We start from the raw sequence: 18,688 nt of genomic DNA on the forward strand, positions 1-18,688 counted from the left end.
TTAATCCTGCCAATATTGTTTAATCCTATCCATATTGTTTAATCCTATCCATATTGTTAAATCCTAACCATATTGTTTAATCCTATCCATATTGTTTAATCCTATCCATATTGTTTAATCCTAACCATATTGTTTAATCCTAACCATATTGTTTAATCCTAACCATATCGTTTAATCCTAACCATATTGTTTAATCCTAACCATATCGTTTAATCCTATCCATATCGTTTAATCCTATCCATATCATTTAATCCTATCCATATTTTTTAATCCTATCCATATTGTTTAATCCTAACCATATTGTTTAATCCTAACCATATTGTTTAATCCTAACCAGATCGTTTAATCCTATCCATATTGTTTAATCCTAACCATATCGTTTAATCCTATCCATATTGTTTAATCCTATCCATATTGTTTAATCCTAACCATATCGTTTAATCCTATCCATATCGTTTAATCCTGCCAATATTGTTTAATCCTATCCATATCGTTTAATCCTATCCATATTGTTAAATCCTAACCATATTGTTTAATCCTATCCATATTGTTTAATCCTATCCATATTGTTTAATCCTATCCATATTGTTTAATCCTATCCATATTGTTTAATCCTAACCATATTGTTTAATCCTAACCATATCGTTTAATCCTATCCATATTGTTTAATCCTAACCATATCGTTTAATCCTATCCATATTGTTTAATCCTAACCATATTGTTTAATCCTAACCATATCGTTTAATCCTATCCATATCGTTTAATCCTATCCATATCGTTTAATCCTATCCATATCATTTAATCCTATCCATATTGTTTAATCCTATCCATATCGTTTAATCCTATCCATATTGTTTAATCCTATCCATATTGTTTAATCCTAACTATATTGTTTAATCCTAACCATATCGTTTAATCCTATCCATATTGTTTAATCCTAACCATATTGTTTAATCCTAACTATATTGTTTAATCCTAACCATATCGTTTAATCCTATCCATATTGTTTAATCCTAACCATATCGTTTAATCCTATCCATATTGTTTAATCCTATCCATATCGTTTAATCCTATCCATATCGTTTAATCCTATCCATATTGCCTGTCTGTCTGTCTTAGACAACTTTGGGACAGACAGACAGACAGAAAGCTCATCTGAGTAGTTTTGATCTAATATAACACACCCTGTTTCTTATCAATAATTTCGCTGCCGGGTACTCATGAATGAAACATGGTGAAAACCCCCAATTCCCCCAAAGCTGATTAGGGGCGTGTTGAGATGTAGCCTGAGCAATAGCCCTGTCTGGGGGTTACACTATGAATAGAGTGAGTTTAATAATATCTGTGACATGACTAATTCTGTTTCATATATTCCTTTTCTATGACCTCATCATCATGCGTCTCTCTCTAAATTAGAGATTTGACAGGTAGTGCATCCTGGGACATCAAGAGAAGAGCCAGGCCTACCTATTGAAGGGGGCGGCAGGTAGCTTAGTGGTTAAGAGCGTTGTGCCAGTAACCTAAAGGTCGCTGGTTCTAATCCCCGAGCCGACTAGGTGACAAATCTGTCGATGTGCCCTTGAGCAAGGCACTTAACCCTAATTGCTCCTGTAAGTCGCTCTGGATAAGAGCGTCTGCTAAATGACAAAAAAAAAAAAAAAAAAATTTGAAGGAGTGGACCCACCGAACCCACACACACTCACACTCACACACACACACACACACACACACAGACCTGTCGAAGGAGTGGAACTGCATGGGGTGTGTCTTGAGGGCGGGATCAGGGTGGTAGGGGGTGGGGCCAACTTCATGTCCCGCCTCCCCACCGTCCAGGGGGGCAGCCACAAGACTCTTCAGAATCTCCTACATGACCGAGAGAATCAATGATCAATAAAACATATTATTTGACAGAAGAAAGAGACAGCTTGATAAAGGAAGAGTCAGTACCTTGATAAATAAAGAACGCCAGGACCTTGATAAAGGAAGATAGTCAGTACCTTGATAAAGGAAGAGAGTCAGGATCTTGATAAAGGAAGAGTACCTTGATAAAGGAAGAGAGTCAGGACCTTGATAAAGGAAGAGAGTCAGTACCTTGATAAAGGAAGAGAGTTAGTACCTTGATAAAGGAAGAGTCAGTACCTTGATAAAGGAAGAGAGTTAGTACCTTGATAAAGGAAGAGTCAGTACCTTGATAAAGGAAGAGTCAGTACCTTGATAAAGAAAGAACGTCAGTACCTTGATAAAGGAAGAGTCAGTACCTTGATAAAGGAAGATAGTCAGTACCTTGATAAATGAAGAGAGTCAGTACCTTGATAAAGGAAGAGAGTCAGTACCTTGATAAAGGAAGAGTCAGTACCTTGAAAAAGAGAGTCAGTACCTTGACGTTGATGCCCTTGTTCGTCTGGCTGATGCTCGAGATCGACGAGGGCGGGGCTTGACCAGGATTGGAAGCAGAGTTAGTGTTGTGGGGCGAATCCAATAGGCTCTCCCTTGACCTCCTAAACTCTGATGACAGGGTACACAGTAGATCCCCTCCTCCATCCCTCTCTCTGTCTCTATCCGTCTCCCTGCCTGCCAAGCCCAAGCCCAAGCCCAAGCCCAAGCCCATGCCCAGCTCTGCTCCGTTCAGACCCCCAGGGCCGTGGCCCTCTTCTCCAATGCCTGAGTCGGTGTGGGGCAGAGAGGCCAGTGGAGAGTCCCCCATGGGGGTGGGGGTCTGCTTCTCCCCCCGAACACCCTCAGAGAAGGAGGACGACGGGTGCTCTATACAGAGAGAGAGAGAAGGACAGAGAGAGAGACAAAGAGAGAGCGAGAGAGACAGCGCGGCAGAGAGAGCGTGAGAGAGCGAGAGAGAGAGAGAGCGAGAGAAGAGAGAGAGAGAGCGAGAGAGAGAGAGAGAGAGAGAGAGAGAGAGAGAAGAGAGAGAGAGAGAGAGAGAGAGAGAGAGAGAGAGAGCGCGAGAGAGAGAGAGAGAGAGAGAGAGTTATAGGGAATACATGTCTATTCAATAATTTTTACAATCCTGGAGGCCTGGTTTCATTCTGTCCCTGTAATCAGGGACTGATTCACAGCTAGGACACCCGATGAGTGGGGGACATCATACAGCGTGACACCAGAGGGACAGAAAAAAGAGTGACACCGGGTTATTTACCTGTGCTGGTGGGGGAGTTGATCTCGTGGCGGATGCTCCTCCCTGATAGGCTGCTTGACCTGCCAATCTCTCTCTGGGGTTCCAGGATGTCCCGGTACTTTGACACCATGAGGACAGATATGAAGTAGACCACTGCTAGGGCCAGGAACTGAGCCTGCTTACTGTCATCCTGGAGGGGAAACATTTACACATTACACACCTATTAAAAACAGACACGTTTAACCACACACACACACACACACACACACACACTGTGCACACACACGCACACACTGTGCACACACACGCACACACTGTGCACACACACACACACACTGTGCACACACACTGTGCACACTCACCACGTCTCTGAAGACGACAGCTCTTAGGCGGTTGATGTCAACATCCTGTAGGAGTCTGTCTGGGTCCTGGAGAAGTGAGAGCAGAGGAGTCATCGGGTTAAAAACACAACCTGTTGTTACATCCTCAACCCACATGGGTTCTGGTAGAGGTTGTTACATCCTCAACCCACATGGGTTCTGGTAGAGGTTGTTACATCCTCAACCCACATGGGTTCTGGTACTCTTTGACAACTTAGAATTCAAGGACAAGGGGTTGTTACATTGTATATGGGTTCTGGTAGAGGTTGTTATATTGTCTATGGGTTCTGGTAGAGGTTGTTATATGGTATATGGGTTCTGGTAGAGGTTGTTATATTGTATATGGGTTCTGGTAGAGGTTGTTACATTGTATATGGGTTCTGGTAGAGGTTGTTACATTGTCTATGGGTTCTGGTAGAGGTTGTTACATTGTATATGGGTTCTGGTAGAGGTTGTTATATTGTCTATGGGTTCTGGTAGAGGTTGTTATATTGTCTATGGGTTCTGGTAGGGGTTGTTATATTGTCTATGGGTTCTGGTAGAGGTTGTTATATTGTCTATGGGTTCTGGTAGGGGTTGTTACATTGTATATGGGTTCTGGTAGAGGTTGTTATATTGTCTATGGGTTCTGGTAGGGGTTGTTATATTGTCTATGGGTTCTGGTAGAGGTTGTTACATTGTATATGGGTTCTGGTAGGGGTTGTTACATTGTATATGGGTTCTGGTAGGGGGTTGTTACATTGTATATGGGTTCTGGTAGGGGTTGTTACATTGTATATGGGTTCTGGTAGAGGTTGTTATATTGTCTATGGGTTCTGGTAGAGGTTGTTACATTGTATATGGGTTCTGGTAGAGGTTGTTATATTGTCTATGGGTTCTGGTAGAGGTTGTTACATTGTATATGGGTTCTGGTAGAGGTTGTTATATTGTCTATGGGTTCTGGTAGGGGTTGTTATATTGTCTATGGGTTCTGGTAGGGGTTGTTATATTGTCTATGGGTTCTGGTAGAGGTTGTTACATTGTATATGGGTTCTGGTAGAGGTTGTTACATTGTATATGGGTTCTGGTAGAGGTTGTTACATTGTATATGGGTTCTGGTAGAGGTTGTTATATTGTATATGGGTTCTGGTAGAGGTTGTTACATTGTATATGGGTTCTGGTAGGGGTTGTTATATTGTATATGGGTTCTGGTAGAGGTTGTTATATTGTCTATGGGTTCTGGTAGGGGTTGTTACATTGTATATGGGTTCTGGTAGAGGTTGTTATATTGTCTATGGGTTCTGGTAGGGGTTGTTATATTGTCTATGGGTTCTGGTAGAGGTTGTTACATTGTATATGGGTTCTGGTAGGGGTTGTTACATTGTATATGGGTTCTGGTAGGGGTTGTTACATTGTATATGGGTTCTGGTAGGGGTTGTTACATTGTATATGGGTTCTGGTAGAGGTTGTTATATTGTCTATGGGTTCTGGTAGAGGTTGTTACATTGTATATGGGTTCTGGTAGAGGTTGTTATATTGTCTATGGGTTCTGGTAGGGGTTGTTATATTGTCTATGGGTTCTGGTAGGGGTTGTTATATTGTCTATGGGTTCTGGTAGAGGTTGTTACATTGTATATGGGTTCTGGTAGAGGTTGTTACATTGTATATGGGTTCTGGTAGAGGTTGTTACATTGTATATGGGTTCTGGTAGAGGTTGTTATATTGTATATGGGTTCTGGTAGAGGTTGTTACATTGTATATGGGTTCTGGTAGGGGTTGTTATATTGTATATGGGTTCTGGTAGGGGTTGTTATATTGTCTATGGGTTCTGGTAGAGGTTGTTACATTGTATATGGGTTCTGGTAGAGGTTGTTATATTGTCTATGGGTTCTGGTAGGGGTTGTTATATTGTCTATGGGTTCTGGTAGAGGTTGTTACATTGTATATGGGTTCTGGTAGAGGTTGTTATATTGTCTATGGGTTCTGGTAGAGGTTGTTACATTGTATATGGGTTCTGGTAGGGGTTGTTATATTGTATATGGGTTCTGGTAGAGGTTGTTACATTGTATATGGGTTCTGGTAGGGGTTGTTATATTGTCTATGGGTTCTGGTAGGGGTTGTTACATTGTATATGGGTTCTGGTAGGGGTTGTTATATTGTATATGGGTTCTGGTAGAGGTTGTTACATTGTATATGGGTTCTGGTAGAGGTTGTTATATGGTATATGGGTTCTGGTAGAGGTTGTTATATGGTATATGGGTTCTGGTAGAGCATTACTGTGGCAGTTATTTAAGTGTGCAATAAGTTGTGTGTTTTCGGGGCCTCCCGAGTGGTGCAGCGGTCGACGGTACTGCATCGCAGTGCTAGATGCGTCACTACAGATCAGGGTTCGATCCGGGAGACCCATGAGGCGGCGCACAATTGGCCCAGCGTCTTCCGGGTCAGGGAAGGGTTTGGCTGTCCTTATCCCATCGCGCTCTAGCGACTCCTTGTGGCGGGCCGGGCGCATGCACGCTGACAGCGATGGGACAAGATTGTAACTACCAATTGGATATCATGAAATTGGGGCGAAAACGGGGTAAAAAGTACCAATTTAATTTTTTTTTTTTAAATAATTAAAGTGAATGTGTGTATATGTATCAGAGGAGGCTGGTGGGAGGAGCTATAGGAGGACGGGCTCATTGTAATGGCTGGAATGGAATAAATGGAATGGAATCAAACATATTTGTTTGATGTGTTTGGTACCATGTATTCCATTCCAGCCATTACAATGAGCCCGTCCTCCTATAGCTCCTCCCACCAGCCTCCTCTGGTGTGTGTTACCTTGTTGGCTGCGGATGCACTCTGTAGGCTATCCTGTGACCTGCTGCTGGGCAGGTTAGACTTGGAGACACACCCTCTATCTCTCTGTCTATGTCTACACTCTAGACAGTTCCTCACTGCTACACAGCATACTGGGGGGAGGGAGGGAGGGAGGGAGGGAGGGAGGGAGGGAGGGAGAGAGGGAGGGAGGGAGGGAGGGAGGGAGAGAGGGAGGGAGGGAGGGAGGGAGGGAGGGGAGGGAGGGAGGGAGGGAGGGAGGGAGGGAGGGAGAGAAGGAGGGAGGGAGGGAGGGAGGGAGGGAGGGAGGGAGGGAGGGAAAGAAAGGGGGGTTTAAAAGAAGAAAATAAAGGTTATAGAAAGGTTAATACCGGTAAAAGGATATTTTGAACATAGTTATCAAAAAAATGTACATCTCAAATGGAAAAGTGATCTCTGTGTTACAGAATAGGTGGATGGGAAAAAAACAAACTATTTTGCTACACACTAACTTCACCTCCCTGTATCTCTCTCTCTCTCTCTCTCTCTCTCTCTCTCTCTCTCTCTCTCTCTCTCTCTCTCTCTCTCTCTCTCTCTCTCTCTCTCTCTCTCTCTCTCTCTCTCTCTCTCTCTCTCTCTCTCTCTCTCTCTCTCTCTCTCTCTCAATTCAATTTCAATTTCAATTCCAATTTCAATTCCAATTTCAATTTCAATTTAAGGGCTTTATTGGCATGGGAAACATATGTTAACATTGCCAAAGCAAGTGAAGTAGATAGTAAATAAAAGTGAAATAAACAATAAATATTAACAGTAAACATTACACTCAGAAGTTCCAAAAGAATAAAGACATTTCAAATGTCATATTATGTCTATATACAGTGTTGTAACAATGTGCAAATAGTTAAAGTACAAATGGGAAAATAAATAAACATAAATATGGGTTTTATTTACAATGGTGTTTGTTCTTCACTGGTTGCCCTTTTCTTGTGGCAACAGGTCACAAATCTTGCAGCTGTGAAGGCACACTGTGGTTTTTCACCCAGTAGATAAGGGAGTTTATCAAAATTTGATTTATTTTCAAATTCTTTGTGGGTCTGTGTCATCTGAGGGAAATATGTGTCTCTAATATGGTCATACATTTGGCAGGAGGTTAGGAAGTGCAGCTCAGTTTCCACCTCGTTTTGTGGGCAGTGTGCACATAGCCTGTCTTCTCTTGAAAGCCAGGTCTGCCTCTCTCAATAGCAAGGCTATGCTCACTGAGTCTGTACACAGTCAAAGCTTTCCTTAAGTTTGGGTCAGTCACAGTGGTCAGGTATTCTGCCACTGTGTACTCTCTGTTTAGGGCCAAATAGCATTCAGTTTGCTCTGTTTTTTTGTTAATTCTTTCCAATGTGTCAAGTAATTCTCTTTTTGTTTTCTCATGATTTGGTTGGGTCTAATTGTGTGGCTGTCCTGGGGCTCTGTGGGGTGTGTTTGTGTTTGTGAACAGAGCCCCAGGACCTCTCTCTCACTCACTCACTCACTCACTCACTCACTCACTCACTCACTCACTCACCCAGTCGTAGACACTGTCTCATCAGGCCTCCAGAGGACATGTTCTTCTCAGCCTCTATCTCAGAGAAGTTGAGAGAGCTGGCGAACACCAGAACATCAACCATGGCCATGAGCCGAGACAGGAAGGACACAGCCGTCTCTGAAGACATGCCCTGGGTCGCCTCCATGTTCTCTAACTCAACCTGATGGGAGGGGAGAGTGAAGAGACAGGTTAGTCACACACACACATACACACATAGACACACACACACACAGACACACATATAGACACACACACACACAGACACACATATAGACACACACACACACACACACACACACACAGACACACATATAGACACACACACACACACAGACACACATATAGACACACACACACAGACACACATATAGACACACACACACAAATACACACGTATAGACACACACACACACAGACACACATATAGACACACACACACACAGACACACATATAGACATACACACACAAATACACACATATACACACACACACACACACACACACAGACACACATATAGACACACACACAGACAGACACACATATAGACATACACATTTACACAGACCCGCGCAGACACACACATATACACACACGCACACGCTGAACTGGAGGGCCAAAACCTGGTTTAGTTCAGCACACAACTGACCCAGGACAGTGGCCAGCATCACAGACCCAGGTCAGTGGCAAGCATCACAGACCCAGGTCAGTGGCAAGCATCACAGACCCAGGTCAGTGGCCAGCATCACAGACCCAGGTCAGTGGCCAGCATCACAGACCCAGGTCAGTGGCCAGCATCACAGTGACGGACAGTGACAGACAGACGCAGGATGCCAGGGCTGGTGACAGGTCTGTTTGGGGTAGCAGTGGGGGGATAGTGGATAGGTCTGTTTGGGGTAGCAGTGGGGGGATAGTGGATAGGTCTGTTTGGGGTAGCAGTGGGGGGAGGGTGGATAGGTCTGTTTGGGGTAGCAGTGGGGGATAGTGGATAGGTCTGTTTGGGGTAGCAGTGGGGGGGATAGTGGATGGTCTGTTTGGGGTAGCAGTGGGGGGGATAGTGGATAGGTCTGTTTGGGGTAGCAGTGGGGGGGATAGTGGATAGGTCTGTTTGGGGTAGCAGTGGGGGATAGTGGATAGGTCTGTTTGGGGTAGCAGTGGGGGGATAGTGGATAGGTCTGTTTGGGGTAGCAGTGGGGGATAGTGGATAGGTCTGTTTGGGGTAGCAGTGGGGGGGATAGTGGATAGGTCTGTTTGGGGTAGCAGTGGGGGGATAGTGGATAGGTCTGTTTGGGGTAGCAGTGGGGGGGATAGTGATAGGTCTGTTTGGGGTAGCAGTGGGGGGATAGTGGATAGGTCTGTTTGGGGTAGCAGTGGGGGGATAGTGATAGGTCTGTTTGGGGTAGCAGTGGGGGGATAGTGGATAGGTCTGTTTGGGGTAGCAGTGGGGGGGGATAGTGGATAGGTCTGTTTGGGGTAGCAGTGGGGGGATAGTGGATAGGTCTGTTTGGGGTAGCAGTGGGGGGATAGTGGATGGTCTGTTTGGTGTAGCAGTGGGGGGGATAGTGGATAGGTCTGTTTGGGGTAGCAGTGGGGGGATAGTGGATGGTCTGTTTGGGGTAGCAGTGGGGGGATAGTGGACAGGTCTGTTTGGGGTAGCAGTGGGGGGATAGTGACACAGTGCTGGAAGCACCTTATGGTACATGGGAACGGAACAGTAGCAGTGACAGCCAGCCAGAGATGTAGATACATAAAGTTCTGAAACACGTCAGCCATGTTGGCACCAAGTGTTCCTGGAAAATGTGATTGCGGCCATTGACATTCTAAATCGCAAAAACTCTGTGTACTGCATCAATGGCTTCGGGAGTAGGGGAGGGGAACAAGAGAGAGGGGGAGTGAGACACACACGCTAGCCTTGCATGCCAGGCTCCTGAGCTCTCCTTAGCTTCTAAGAGGGCTGCTGAAGGACTAAACAGTGAGGGCAAGGTGTTTGGGTTGGTGCTCATATAATATCACAGGTTCGGATTTGGGTTGGTACGCTACGCACCTCTCCCCCTGTCCCTCCACCTCCTGGGACAGGGGCCACCTCCTCACCCTTTGACCCCTTCTGGGGGTCGACGACTCCTCCATCTCCTCTCTCCTTCTTTAGGTTCCACACAGAGATGAGAAGGCTTTCACTATCTCTCTATATGTCTTTCTCCCTCCATGTCTCTGTGATCTCTCTCTATATCTATATCTCTTGCTATGTCTCTGTGATCTCTCTCTCTCTCTCTCTCTCCATGTCTATGTGATCTCTATATCTCTGTGATCTCTCTCTATCTCTCTCTGTGATCTCTCTCTATATCTATCTCTCTCTATACAGTGCCTTCGGAAAGTATTTAGACCCCTTGACTATTTTCACATTTTGTTACTTTACAGCCTTATTCTAAAATTGATTAAATATTTTTTTTACTCATCAATCTACACACAATACCCCATAATGGCAAAAGCAAAAACAGGTTTTTTGAAATTTTGCAAATGTATAAAAAAATAAATAAATGGAAATATCACATTTACATAAGTATTCAGACACTTTGCTATGAGACTCGAAATTGAGCTCAGGCACATCCTGTTTCCATTGATCATCCTTGAGATGTTTCTTCAACTTGATTGGAGTCCACCTGTGGTAAATTCAATTGATTGGACATGATTTGGAAAGGCACACACCTGTCTATATAAGGTCCCACAGTTGACAGTGCATGTCAGAGCAAAAACCAAACCATGAGGTGGAAGGAATTGTTCGTAGAGCTCCGAGACAAGATAGTGTCGAGGCACAGATCTGGGGAAGGGGACCAAAAAAAATCTGCAACATTGAAGGTCCCCAATCAACTCCATCATTCTTAAATGTCACCTTGGCGTGACCCTGGACAACACCCTGTCGTTCTCCGCTAACATCAAGGCGGTGACCCGATCCTGTAGGTTCATGCTCTACAACATTCGGAGAGTACGACCCTGCCTTACACAGGAAGCGGCACAGGTCCTAATCCAGGCACTTGTCATCTCCCGTCTGGATTACTGCAACTCGCTGTTGGCTGGGCTCCCTGCCTGTGCCATTAAACCCCTACAACTCATCCAGAATGCCGCAGCCCATCTGGTGTTCAACCTTCCCAAGTTCTCTCACGTCACCCCGCTCCTCCGCACACTCCACTGGCTTCCAGTTGAAGCTCACATCTGCTACAAGACCATGGTGCTTGCCTACGGAGCTGTGAGGGGAACGGCACCTCCGTACCTTCAGGCTCTGATCCTACACCCAAACGAGGGCATTGCGTTCATCCACCTCTGGCCTGCTGGCTCCCCTACCTCTGCGGAAGCACAGTTCCCACTCAGCCCAGTCAAAACTGTTCGCTGCTCTGGCACCCCAATGGTGTAACAAGCTCCCTCACGACGCCAGGACAGCGGAGTCACTCACCACCTTCCGGAGACATTTGAAACCCCACCTCTTTAAGGAATACTTGGGATAGGATAAAGTAATCCTTCTACCCCCCCCCCAAAAAAAATAAAATAAAAAAAACATTGTAAAGTGGTTATCCCACTGGCTATAAGGTGAATGCACCAATTTGTAAGTCGCTGGATAAGAGCGTCTGCTAAATGACGTAAATGTAAATGTAAATGTTAAATAGAAGAAGTTTGGAACCACCAAGACTCTTCCTAGAGCTGGCCGCCCGGCAAAACTGAGCAATCAGGGTAGAAGGGCCTTGGTCAGGGAGGTGACCAAAAACCAATGGTCACTCTGACAGAGCTCCAGAGTTCCTCTGTGGAAATGGGAGAACCTTTGAGAAGGACAACCATCTATGCAGCACTCTACCAATCAGACCTTTATGGTAGAGTGGCCAGACGGAAGCCACTCCTCAGTTAAAGGCACATGACAGCCCGCTTGGAGTTTGCCAAAAGGCACCTAAAGACTCTCAGACCATGAGAAACAAGATTCTCTGGTCTGATGAAACCAATATTGAACTCTTTGACCTGAATGCCTGGAGGAAACATGGCACCATCCCTACGGTGAAGGATGGTGGTGGCAGCATCATGCTGTGGGGATGTTTTTCAGCGGCAGGGACTGGGAGACTAGTCAGGATCGAGGGAAAGATGAACGGAGCAAAGTAGAGAGATCCTTGATGAAAACCTGCTCCAGAGCGCTCAGGACCTCAGACTGGGGCGAAGGTTCACCTTCCAACAAGACAACAACCCTAAGCACACAGCCAAGACAACGCAGGAGTGGCTTCGGGACAAGTCTCTGAATGTCCTTGAGTAGCCAAGCCAGAGCCCGGACTTGATCCCGATCTAACGTCCTGGAGAGACCTGAAAATAGCTGTGCAGCAACGCTCCCCATCCAATCTGACAGAGCTTGAGAGGATTTGCAGAGAAGAATGGGAGAAACTCCCCAAATACAGGGGTGCCGAGCTTGTAGTGTCATATCCAAGAAGACTCAAGGCTGTAATCGCTGCCAAAGGTGCTTCAACAAAGCAGTTAAGGATCTGAATACTTATGTAAATGTTATTTTTTCTGTTTGTATTTATTTATAATTTTGCAAACATTTCTAAAAACCTCTGTTTTGCTTTGCATTGTCTGCAGATTGACGAGGGGAAAAAACGATTTAATACATTCTAGAATAAGGCTGTAACGTAACAAAATGTGGAAAAAGTCAAGGGGGTCTGAATCCTTTCCGAATGCACTGTATCTCTCTAAATCTTTATCTTTCTATATATATATATATATATATATATATATATATATATATATATATATATATATATATATATCTGTGATCTCTCTATCTCGCTCTATATCTCTATATGTCTCTAGATATAGATATATACAGTACCAGTCAAAAGTTTGGACACACCTACTCATTCAAGGGTTTTTCTTAATTTTTACTATTTTTTACATTGTAGAATAATAGTGAAGACATCAAAACTATGAAATAACACATATGGAATCATGTAGTAACCAAAACAGTGTTAAACAAATCACTCTAACCCGGACGCTTATAAGAAATCCAGCTATGCCCTACGACGAACCATCAAACAGGCAAAGAGTCAATAGCAGATTAAGATTTAATTGTACTACACCGGCTCCGACGCTCGTCGGATGTGGCAGGGCTTGAAAACCACTATAGACTACAAAGGGAAGCACAGCCGCGAGCTGCCCAGTGACACGAGCCTACCAGACGAGCAAAATCACTTCTATGCTCGCCTCGAGGAAAGCAACACTGAATCATGCATGAGAGCATCAGCTGTTCTGGATGACTATGTGATCACGCTCTCCGTAGCCGATGTGAGTGAGACTTTTAAGCAGGTCAACATTCACAAGCCCGCAGGGCCAGACGGATTACCAGATCGTGTACTCCAAGCATGCGCTGACCAACTGGCAAGTGTCTTCACTGACATTTTCAACATGTTCCTGACTGAGTCTGTAATACCAACATGCTTCAAGCAGACCACCATAGTCCCTGTGCCCAAGAACACTAAGATAACCTGCCTAAATGACAACTGACACGTAGCACTCATGTCATGTATATAGCCATGAAGTGCTTTGAAAGGCTGGTCATGGCTCACATCAACACCATTATCCCAGAAACCCTAGACCCACTCCAATTTGCATACCGCCCCAACAGATCCACAGATGATGCAATCTCTATTTCACTCCACACTGCCCTTTCCCACCTGGACAAAAGGAACACCTACGTGAGAATGCTATTCATTGACCACAGCTCAGCGTTCAACACCATAGGGCCCACAAAGCTCATCACTAAGCTAGGGACCCTGGGACTAAACACCTCCCTCTGCAACTGGATCCTGGACTTCCTGATGGGCTGCCCCCAGGTGGTAAGGGTAGGTAACAACACATCTGCCAAGCTGATCCTCAACACGGGGGCCCCTCAGGGGTGGTGCTCAGTCCCCTCCTGTACTCCCTGTTCACCCACGACTGCATGGCCAGGCACGACTCCAACACCATCATTAAGTTTGCAGACGACACAACATTGGTAGGACTGATCACCGACAATGATGAGACAGCCTATAGGGTGGAGGTCAGAGACCTGGCCGTGTGGTGCCAGGATAACAACCTCTCCCTCAACATGATCAAGACAAAGGAGATGATTGTGGACTACAGGAAAAAAAAGAGGACTGAGCACGCCCCCATTCTCATCGACGGGGCTGTAGTGGAACAGGTTGAGAGCTTCAAGTTCCTTGGTGTCCACATCACCAACAAACTATCATGGTCCAAACACAACAAGACAGTCGTGAAGAGGGCACGACAAAGCCTATTCCCCTTCAGGAGACTGAAAAGATTTGGCATGGGTCCTCAGATCCTCATAAAGTTCTACAGCTGCACCATCGAGGGCATCCTGACTGGTTGCATCACTGCCTGGTAGTGCGTACGGCCCAGTACATCACTGGGGCCAAGCTTCCTGCCATCCAGGACCTCTATACCAGGCGATGTCAGAGGAAGGCCCTAAAAATTGTCAAAGACTCCAGCCACCCTAGTCATAGACTGTTCTCTCTGCTACCGCACGGCAAGTGGTACCGGAGCGCCAAGTCTAGGTCCAAAAGACTTCTCAACAGCTTCTACCCTCAACCCCCAAGACTCCTGAACAGTTCCCCAGACTATTTGCATTACCCCCCCACACACACCCCCACCACCTCTTTTGCACTGCTGCTACTCTGTATATTATCTATGCATAGTCACTTTAACTCCACCCACATGTACATATTACCTAAATTACCTTGACTAACCGGTGCCCCTGCACATTGACTCTGTACCGGTACCCCCTGTATATAGCCTCCCTACTGTTGTTTTATTTTACTGCTGCTCTTTAATGATTTGCTATTTTTATTTTTTACTTATGTATTTTTTACTTAACACTTTTTTTTTTTTTAAAGCTGCATTGTTGGTTAAGGGCTTGTAAGTAAGCATTTCACTGTAAGGTCTACACCTGTTGTATTCTGTGTATTTAGCAAATAACATTTGATTTGATTTGAAAATATATTTTATATTTCAGATTCTTCAAATTGCCTTGATGACAGCTTTGCACACTCTTGGCATTCTCTCAACCAACTTCATGAAGTAGTCACCTGGAATGCATTTCAATTAACAGGTGTGCCTTCTTAAAAGTTAATTTGTGGAATTTCTTTCCTTCTTAATGCGTTTGAGCCAATCAGTTGTGTTGTGACAAGGTAGGGGAGGTATACAGAAGATAGCCCTATTTGGTAAAAGATCAAGTCCATATTATGGCAAGAACAGCTCAAATAAGCAAAGAGAAACGACAGTCCATCATTACTTTAAGACATGAAGGTCAGTCAATACAGAACATTTCAAGAACTTTGAAAGTTTCTTCAAGTGCAGTCGCAAAAACCATCAAGCGCTATGATGAAACTGGCTCTCATGAGGACCGCCACAGGAAAGGAAGACCCAGAGTTACCTCTGCTGCAGAGGATATGTTAATTAGAGTTACCAGCCTCAGAAATTGCATCCCAAATAAATGCTTCACAGTGTTCAAGTAACAGACACATCTCAACATCAACTGTTCAGAGGGGACTGTGTGAATCAGGCCTTCATGGTCGAATTGCTGCAAAGAAACCACTACTAAAGGACACCAATAAGAAGAAGAGACTTGCTTGGGCCAAGAAACACGAGCAATGGACATTAGACCGGTGGAAATGTGTACTTTGGTCTAATGAGTCCAAATTTGAGATTTTTGGTTCCAACTGCTGTGTCTTTGTGAGATGCGGTGTGGGTGAACAGATGATCTCCACATGTGTAGTTCCCACCATAAAGCATGGAGGAGGAGGTGTTATGGTGACACTGTCTGTGATTTATTTAGAATTCAAGGCACACTTAGGCAGCATGGCTACCATAGCATTCTGCAGCGATACGCCATCCCATCTGGTTTGGGCTTAGTGGAACTATCATTTGTTTTTCAACAGGACAATGACCCAACACACCTCCAGGCTGTGTAAGGGCTATTTTACCAAGAAGGAGAGTGATGGAGTGCTGCATCAGATGACCTGGCCTCCACAATCCCCCGACCTCAACCCAATTGCGATGTTTTGGGATGAGTCGGATGAGTCGGATGGCAGAGTGAAGGTAAAGCAGCAAACAAGTGCTCAGCATATGTGGGAACTCCTTCAAGACTGTTGGAAAAGCATTCCAGGTGAAGCTGGTTGAGAGAATGCCAAGAGTGTGCAAAGCGGTCATCAAGGCAAAGGGTGGCTATTTGAAGAATCTCAAATATAAAATATAATTTGATTTGTTTAACACTTTTTTGGTTACTACATGATTCTATATGTGTTATTTCATAGTTTTGATGTCTTCACTATTATTCTACAATGTAAAAAATAGTAATAATTAAGAAAAACCCTTGAATGAGAATGTGAAGGTGTGTCCAAATGTTTGACTGGTACTGTATATATAAAATCACGATTTTTAAGTAATTAATTTGCATTTTATTGCATGACATAAGTATTTGATACATCAGAAAAGCAGAACTTAATATTTGGTACAGAAACCTTTGTTTGCAATTACAGAGATCCTACATTTCCTGTAGGACTTGACCAGGTTTGCACGCACTGCAGCAGGGATTTTGGCCCACTCCTCCATACAGACCTTCTCCAGATCCTTCAGGTTTCGGGGCTGTCGCTGGGCAATACGGACTTTCAGCTCCCTCCAAACATTTTCTATTGGGTTCAGGTCTGGAGACTGGCTAGGCCACTCCAGGACCTTGAGATGCTTCTTACGGAGCCACTCTTTAGTTGCCCTGGCTGTGTGTTTTGGGTCGTTGTCATGCTGGAAGACCCAGCCACGACCCATCTTCAATGCTCTTACTGAGGGAAGGAGGTTGTTGGCCAAGATCTCATGATACATGGCCCCATCCATCCTCCCCTCAATACGGTGCAGTCGTCCTGTCCCCGTTGCAGAAAAGCATCCCCAAAGAATGATGTTTCCACCTCCATGCTTCATGGTTGGGATGGTGTTATTGGGGTTGTACTCATCCTTCTTCTTCCTCCAAACACGACGAGTGGAGTTTAGACCAAAAAGCTCTATTTTTGTCTCATCAGACCACATGACCTTCTCCCATTCCTCTTCTGGATCATCCAGATGGTCATTGGCAAATTTCAGACGGGCCTGGACATGCGCTGGCTTGAGCAGGGAGACCTTGCGTGCGCTGCAGGATTTTAATCCATGACGGCGTAGTGTATTACTAATGGTTTTCTTTGAGACTGTGGTCCCAGCTCTCTTCAGGTCATTGACCAGGTCCTGCCGTGTAGTTCTGGGCTGATCCCTCACCTTCCTCATGATCATTGATGCCCCACGAGGTGAGATCTTGCATGGAGCCCCAGACCGAGGGTGATTGACCGTCATCTTGAACTTCTTCCATTTTCTAATAATTGCGCCAACAGTTGTTGGCTTCTCACCAAGCTGCTTGCCTATTGTCCTGTAGCCCATCCCAGCCTTGTGCAGGTCTACAATTTTATCCCTGATGTCCTTACACAGCTCTCTGGTCTTGGCCATTGTGGAGAGGTTGGAGTCTGTTTGATTGAGTGTGTGGACAAGTGTCTTTTATACAGGTAACAAGTTCAAACAGGTGCAGTTAATACAGGTAATGAGTGGAGAACATGAGGGCTTCTTGAAGAAAAACGAACAGGTCTGTGAGAGCCGGAATTCTTACTGGTTGGTAGGTGATCAAATACTTATGTCATGCAATAAAATGATAATTAATTACTTAAAAATCATACAATGTGATTTTCTGGATTTTTGTTTTAGATTCCATCTGTCACAGTTGAAGTGTACCTATGATAAAAATGACAGACCTCTACATGCTTTGTAAGTAGGAAAACCTGCAAAATTGGCAGTGTATCAAATACTTGTTCTCCCCACTGTATATATATATCTATATATACATGTATCTATCTCTCTATATCTCTCTCTATACCTCACTATATCAATCTATATCTCTATACATATATATATATATATATAGAGAGAGAGAGAGAGAGAGAGAGAGAGAGAGAGAGAGAGAGAGATACATCTATATCTCTATCTATACATGTATCTATCTCTCTTCATATCTCTCTCTGTACATGTATCTATCTCTCGCTCTCCTTATTTAGGTTGGACATAGAGGGGACAAGCTCGGAGAGGAGAAGATAACATCTCTCTCTTTCTCTATCCTTCAATTCATCTTCTCTTTCTTTCTCTATCTCTTTACTGCAATAATGGCTTTGAATAAGTTCTCTCTTTCTCTCTTATGTAACTGAACAGAGAACAGAGATCCACATACATTAACATATACAAGCAGAGACAGTCTAGGAACAGAAGAGTCTAGAATATTAACAATAGAGTTACATTATGGATGTCCAGCAAACGCTACAGCAAACAACAGAGCTAAAGAATATTAGTGAAAATATATCAAGAGAAAGACTCACAGCGTTCGTACTAACCTTAGAACTCTGCAAAAAACAGACAGAAGCAGACGGAGAGATGAGAGAAAGGACGGAGAAAGAAAGAAAGAAAGAAAGAAAGAAAGAAAGAAAGAAAGAAAGAAAGAAAGAAAGAAAGAAAGAAAGAAAGAAAGAAAGAAAGAAAGAAAGTGATTAAAACAATGACAGAACTTATCAAATCAAGTCAGAATACTTTCGTTTGTTTGAGAACTCAAGGTTATAAGGCTTTAGCCAAAATACTTCAAAGTTAAGATATAAACCAATGTAGTTGTTGCTGTTGAATATAATGAACAAAAGGAACCAGAGAGGAAGTAGCACTACCAGGTGTTAAACTGAAGATATATTGATAACAA

General features: G+C 44.2%; 1 pseudogene; it reads right to left on the reverse strand.

Moving 5' to 3' along the window:
• Window positions 1-18,688, reverse strand: part of LOC123481202 — a 274,390-nt pseudogene that overhangs the window by 51,193 nt on the left and 204,509 nt on the right.

The sequence above is a fragment of the Coregonus clupeaformis genome, unplaced genomic scaffold (genome assembly GCF_020615455.1).
Source record: "Coregonus clupeaformis isolate EN_2021a unplaced genomic scaffold, ASM2061545v1 scaf0252, whole genome shotgun sequence".
Taxonomy (NCBI): Eukaryota; Metazoa; Chordata; class Actinopteri; order Salmoniformes; family Salmonidae; genus Coregonus; species Coregonus clupeaformis.